The 6,740-nt window shown below is 42.3% G+C and overlaps 1 long non-coding RNA gene across 1 annotated transcript; it reads left to right on the top strand.

Annotated features, from left to right (window-relative positions):
- Positions 1 to 1,014: 1,014 nt before the first annotated feature.
- Positions 1,015 to 6,436, top strand: LOC146545774 (uncharacterized). The gene is made up of 5 exons (XR_014881283.1): positions 1,015 to 1,330; positions 1,714 to 1,776; positions 3,905 to 3,964; positions 5,123 to 5,190; positions 5,608 to 6,436. It is a non-coding gene; the product is annotated as an uncharacterized LOC146545774 (long non-coding RNA).
- Positions 6,437 to 6,740: the final 304 nt, after the last annotated feature.

Below are 6,740 nucleotides of genomic sequence, written 5' to 3' on the forward strand. Positions count from 1 at the left end.
TCCAAGCACCAACCCATCCCCACCAACCATGCCCCTCAGTGCCACATCCACACGGTTCTTGAACACCTCTAGGGACAGTGGTTCCACCACCTCTCTGAGCAGCCTCTTCAGATCAAGCCTGACCTGGAAATGATAGTTCCTCATGAAAGAGTCACTATATCACCCCTTTTCCCTAACATGTGAGAAGATGGAGAACCATAATGACTTATGCTAATGTGGACTTGGCAGTAAGACCTCAAACACCTGAGAGCTTCTCAGTGGAAGAAGGCAGTAGTGCAGTACTTTGAGAGAATGGCTGAAAAAGTAAGCTCTGACTGGAAATGAGCTCCTAGGCCTCTTGAAATATTTCCGTTGCTGCTGAAACATCTCTGTAAGAGAGATGGGTATTTTTATCCTCCACTTGATTCATGTCAGAGCCTTGCTGGAAAGCAGAACAGAGCACAGCTGTTATGAAGAGGCTTGAGTTCATATTGATTTGAAACATTTGGCGTTCATGGAGGTGAACAGTGCTGAGCAAGCACGGCCTCAATGGTACCGTCTGCCGGGGCTGCCCTCAACCTCTCAGCAGCAGACCCAAAGCAGCTTTTGGGTAAACAACGTGTCCTATCTTTGAGAGCATTACCATGTCGTGTTTCTACCTGAATAGAAACCAGATCTTGCTGAAAAACATTTACTGAACTTGTGTCAATGGCAGAACCATGGAACTTTCAGGCAGTTAAAATCAAAAGATTGCCTCTGAACAAGCCAGGTTAAGTGGAGCCAGGTAAACTAAGACTGCACCAGTGATTTGGTAGGGGGAACATATGCCTATAGAGACTTGGGTACCTCTGATTTTATCGGGGGCTTCTATTAGCTAACTCCACTGTAGAATGATAGTCCCTGTTTCAATTTTGTTCTCCCATTTCCTTTTTCTCAGTTCAACAGAATTAGAACTGATGTGTAAAGTGCTTATATTACTAGGAACAACGGTAGGAAACCCTTTGTTAACCTTAATTTCCCATCTAATATTTCTCTGCAGCGTCAGCTGGTCTCCAAGGAGATAGGGTTGTTGACAATAACTCCAAATTGCTATGTAACTGTCAGATAGTGCAGCTTCTAAAGAGCAATTTGTTAATTTTACCTTTGCTCATAAGTTGTTTTTTTTTTCCTTTTTCCTAGAGATCATACAACATCCAGAACTTCTCACATCTCCTGGATGTTAAATAAATGAGACACCTACTTCCTTCTGAAGAAAAAGAATATTTCTATTTCTATCAAAGATTAAATCCAGTAGGTTGCTGAGATCCTACTGTAAAGCACTGTGAGCCCTGCACTAGGAAGTCAAGAAGAGGTGAGAGCACCTAGTATTGTAGGAGTTACACAGCCTTGTGCGCAAATTTGTCTTTTAAGATAAGGTGTTAGCACTTCAGATGGAATCCTGAGATATACTGAAACCTTGCTTGCCAGCCTGAAAACCTGAAGGCATGCAGGGTCCCATTAGGGGAGGTTTAGGTTGGATATTAAGAAAAACTTCTCAGAAACAGCGGTGAGTCAGTGGTACAGGCTGCCCAGGGAGGTGGTGGAGTCACCATCCCTGGAGGTGCTCAAGAGCCGTGGAGATGTGGCACTGAGGGACGTGGTGAGAGGGCATGGTGGGGATGGGTTGGTGGCTGGACTAAATGATCTTATTGGTTTTTTCCAGCTTTAATGATTCTATGATTCTATGATTTTCAGGCTGCATGGAGATGGATTTGTGAGTCCACGTTGCTCTATGGAATGTATCCAGAAGAAATATAGGTATGCTCTGTTTGCGAGACTCTCTTACTAGTTACAACACCCTGAAGTGTTTACTCTGTTTTGCAGTTTTACATAGTCTCATTGATCAGGGAATCTTGGCATTTCCTGAAGGATCACTTTCATATTCTCAGGATGCATTCAACTCAGTAAAACTGAGTTTCCTAAATGTGTTTGATTTGACAACAACTCAAATCTTCCAACAAAGCCTGTGTGGTTTCCCCTCACTGCCCTTCTTTCTTATCTGTGGTGCCTGCTCTCCAGGGCTATTGGTGTGACTCTCATTCTCCTGGAAGGAGAGAATGTTAAGACTTTAAATTCCCACGTGCATTTTTTGTTTGAGGACGATAACAAGGTGGTCTGCACAGGTCACTTTACCTATTGCTGAGGCATGAAAGCAAAGCACAGACCCAAAATAGGAATGTTTCTTACCTCTTTGGCAGAGTGAAGAGCTCTTCCAACCACCAAAAATATGGTAGGTGAAACAGAAGAAGAAACATGTCTATACTGTCATTCAGGCTCCATCCAGCTCCTTGAGAACACAGTCAGGTTTAGCGTTTTGATATTTTAGCTACTTTTAGCCATTAGGTAGATTTATGAAGGTTGGAACACTTAAACATAGGTTTGGAACATCAACATACTCATGGAAAGGAGAAATAAAATACGTAAGAATGTGAAAAGAGAAAGATGCAAAGTAAAGAACAAGCCAAGGCTGATTTTTTCTTCCTTTTTGCTTCACTCTTGAAGAAAAACAAACACACAAAAAAAGTGAGGCAATTCATAGAAGCAGTGACTCAGAGCAGTAATGATTAGTGAAAGAAATAATTAGTTTATGATTAGCCTTTTTTCCTGTGTGTTCTCGTGTTTGGGTAAAGCATATTGTTCTTACAAATGTTGAGCGGACATTTATCACATCCTCTGTCATAATTATTAGCGACAAGTCAAGTCTGAATGAAAACAAATGGCAGAAGTAAATGTTTATCTCACTGTGAATTCTTTCTGATAAGGTCTTGTGAAATTCTTTCCATCTTGCATTTTTGGGAACTGAAAGAGCATTTTGGCCCTCAGACATACTGGGTGTATTACCATCTTTAATGGAAAAGCATCCCCTTCAGCTCTTCCAACTGGAAGAGAAAAGGCCAATCTTATCCCTGAGAACTTTGTACCTCTATTGTTTTCACACTTTTTTTTCATTAATTTGTACTTAGTTGAATAGATACAGGTATCCATTCAGTGTCTGTGCTGCTCAAAAACCACCCAAAAGTGTTTCCAAGTTTTGCACTGTGAGAGTTAAAGCTGGCTGAATTTCCTCCCTGTGTGAACTGCTTTTCCAGAAGAGGAAAACTAAGAAATGATTTAGGATTCCCTCCGATGGCGTGGAGGAGCATTTTGAGAGGTACTCCAGTGTCCCGAAAAGAGAGGACAGATGAAGCCTCTGTCACTACTGCTCATTCATAACCTTTTTTACGAGTGGTTCATTGGTGCTGGGAGTTGCGCAGCGTATCAGCAGAGGAAGGAAGCAAACCAGTTCAACAGAGAACTGGATTAATGCTCTTTCCATGTGTTTGCTCCAGAGACTAGACAGAGATAGGACAAAGAAGGTTTAAAGGTTGGGGGACCTTCACAAGTGCCCTGGAATGGTTGCTCCTTTTGACCCCTGTTGTATAAAGCCTGTGGATTTCAGAGGCAGCTTTGTCATAAAGATAATTCTAATTCTTCAGGAAACCAATCCTGAGAAATATTAAACAGTCTGAAGTCAGCTGGCCCTGGGGCAAACAGGATTTCAAAGGAAAGGGCTCTAAAATTGCCTGAAAGAAAACTGATGTTTTACTTAATATTTTTATAATGTGCTTGAGGATTTTAATGTGTCTTTCTCTCCCTTCCCCTTCCCGTTCCCCTTCCCTTCCCGTTCCCTTCCCTTCCCTTCCTCTCTTTCCCCATCCCCCTTTTCCTCCTCCTCTCTCTCTCTCTCAGTGTTTCTTTCTTTTTTTCTCTTTTTGGATTCTCTATGGCATTTTACTTGAGGTATAGGCTGAACCAACACTTTCCAAGGGTTTAAGGAATGCAGTACTTGAACGTTAGGTAGTGTGTCTGATAAAGAGGAATTAATTTGTTGCTTTTCATGCATGAGACCTGCTGGAGACCATTGTTTGGAGCCAGGGACACTGAATATTTGATGCAGGATGATTAGGTGAGTTCAAACTCTCTGTAGTTCTATATGTCTTAGGAGCTTGGTTTGTACTCCTAGAAGTTGAGTGTAAAAATGCTTTTTAAAGCAATGCTTCTGTTTTTGGCGTGTAAGGAACATTGTCAGTGTGCTTTTAGGCACAGTGCTGACTTCTATATGGATTAGAGTGGCTGGAACGTAGGGATAGGAGAGAATGGAGCCTGAGAGTATTGCCTGAAACTTCAGGGAAACAGAGCCTATGCCTGTGAATTAGATGCCAGTTTGGGCAGGTTAGGTGGAGAATGCATGCCCAGCATACAAACATGAAATCCAAGTCCTGCTCAGTGCAGCAGGCTACTGCATAGCAGTGGAATCAGATGGATGCGGTCTCTATGGATAATCTTGGTTGGGCCCCATAACGTGAGTTCTGAGAAACTCAGCTGTTTGTCTCGCTGCTTTGGAATCTCAGTATAATCCTGTCCCTCACAATGGCCTCTGCTTTGGAGAGTTCATTGATTTGCAGAGATCTGATGCCAGTATGCAGAGGCAGTGGAAACTTCATTGGAGCTGCCTCCAAAATCTCTTCTTGTATGTACGTATGTTTCCTGACACTTCTTTTTGTGATCTTGCAGAAAAGCAGCTCTGAGATTCCTCCTCCCTGAGTCGTTTACTCCCACACTCAGTGCCCTGCAGGTGTATTAAGGTGACAGGACTTGGTCATCCTGCTCTCCTACGTCAAGACTGGGACCTAGCTGTGACCCATATAGAAGTGTAGAGTGGAGCACAGGACGGATGCACCTGGGAGCTGGTGCTGCAAGGGTGCATGCTTAGGGCATATTAATGGAACTGGGGAAAGAAAGTGGTTTTAGGTCACAGCCGCTCTGGAAAAAAAAAACAATGGAGAGAGAACTATTTCACGGTGAACTGTTTGAGGCAGGAATCAAAAGTGTTTCAGAAGCAATAAATTTGACTGTAACTGTGGGTTATTCTTGATGAGTCTGTGGCATTGCACCATTTGAAATAGATCTGTATTTCTGATAAAGTATTACATAAGAGTCTTTAATCAGGCAACTTTCCTGGGGTGAATGAACTGGGATTCCTTTTAGATCGTAGTGCTTTTTTAAAAAAAAATTTCAGTCCTCGCCAGGCTGAAAATACAGTAAAAATATTTTTTTCACGCAGTATTTCACTATTTCCCTCCTTGTCCGAAGAGAGGAAACAGAGAAGAATGGGAAAACAAATAAAATCAAGTAAGTTTTTCTGGAAGATCAAAGAGTTTTATTTGAATTTTTGGGCAGGAGTTTGAATCGCTTTTTATTTTCTGTGAGTTTATTTTCCTTCCACTCTGGCTCTGTACACTGTGTACTTTCAAGATAACATTGTTAAAAATCTTATGAAATTTACACATAAACTGTCTTGAATGAAAGGGAATATTTAAGTTTGGAGATAGTTGTAGAGTGTCATGATCTAATTACAATAGCATTTTTGAAGGATAACAAGTGTCAAAAGAAAGAAACTGGATGTTATGGAAAATAAAATGGGGGCCAAGAATCTAAGGCTAGCCAGAGAAATTAAACATTGAGGCTTTTCCTTTGGAAGGTTTTAAATCAATTTAGTGTTGGTGAGACTGAGAGCAGAGGAAAATGATGCCTTGTATTTACTTACAGGCACGATTGGCATGAGCCAGTGGCAGCATCTCTTCTTTAGGCTAGCAGTGTGCTTTGATACTCAGCTGAGCTGACCACCAGGAAAAGCAGCTGAAAAGTCTGAAAAGTCCTTCTGTCTCTCTTCTCTTCTGTCTCCTGAGCTTGCCAGCAGCCTGACTACACGTTGCTTATGAAAGCAGTTTTGGTCATGTGGATCCATCCATCAAAAACTGTGCTGAGACAAATGACTCCTCATGCTCCAGTCCAGGAACAGCTGTCGGATGGTCAAAAAAAAAATCACAACTTTTTTTATTTGCATGCAAATTTGAATGCCTGTGGATCAAGTGATGGGCTGGGGTCGGAATTGATCTTTTTAGCATGCATATTTCACGGTGTGTTTTCACACAGGGAGTGTGTTACACTGCGAACAGTGGGCAAGAAGACCCTCCACAACATGGCAACATGGAGGGGCAGCTAGGAAAAGAAAGTGTTGTTTTTCAGACTTCTTCTAAAGAGTAGAGATTTTGATGGTAATAAAGGTGTCTTTTCTTAGTTCTTCAGAGCAGTTTTCTTACAGGGCTGAGCTTTCAAAATTTGCAAATGCAGGAGTGTCTGCAGACTTTGTACAGTCGCCATGGGACTGCTTGTGGGAGTCCTCAGGTGGCAACTTAAGTTGGAAGATGAGGAACTGTTCCATAAAATCTAATTTTTTTTTTTTTTTCATGAGGTTTTACCTCCTACTGAATGTAGACTTGGGGCTGAACGAAGGAATTCATTTTTGTTGGATGTTCAGCGAGTAGCTGAAAAAAGAGGCCTTTCATAGGGCCCTGCTTTCAGCAGTAGGGGCTGAATCACAGCAGGAAGGCGGCCCACGTGCATGGCTGCCTCCTTGATAGGATGAGAGGGAAAGGCCTCAAGTTGCACCAGGGGAGTTTCAGGTTGGATTTTAGTAAAAATGTCTTTTCTGAAGGAGTGGTTGGGCACTGGCACAGACTGCCCAAGGAGGTGGGTGAGTGATCGTCCCTGAAGTGTTCAAGAACAGTGTGGATTTGGCACTGAAGGACATGGTTAGTGGGCATGTTAGGGATGGGCTGATGGTTGGACTTGGTGATCTTAGTGGTCTTTTCCCACCTTAATGATTCTATCCAATTTCT

Source organism: Meleagris gallopavo, chromosome 1 (assembly GCF_905368555.1).
Source record: "Meleagris gallopavo chromosome 1, MGAL_WU_HG_1.1, whole genome shotgun sequence".
In the NCBI taxonomy this organism is placed as follows: Eukaryota; Metazoa; Chordata; class Aves; order Galliformes; family Phasianidae; genus Meleagris; species Meleagris gallopavo.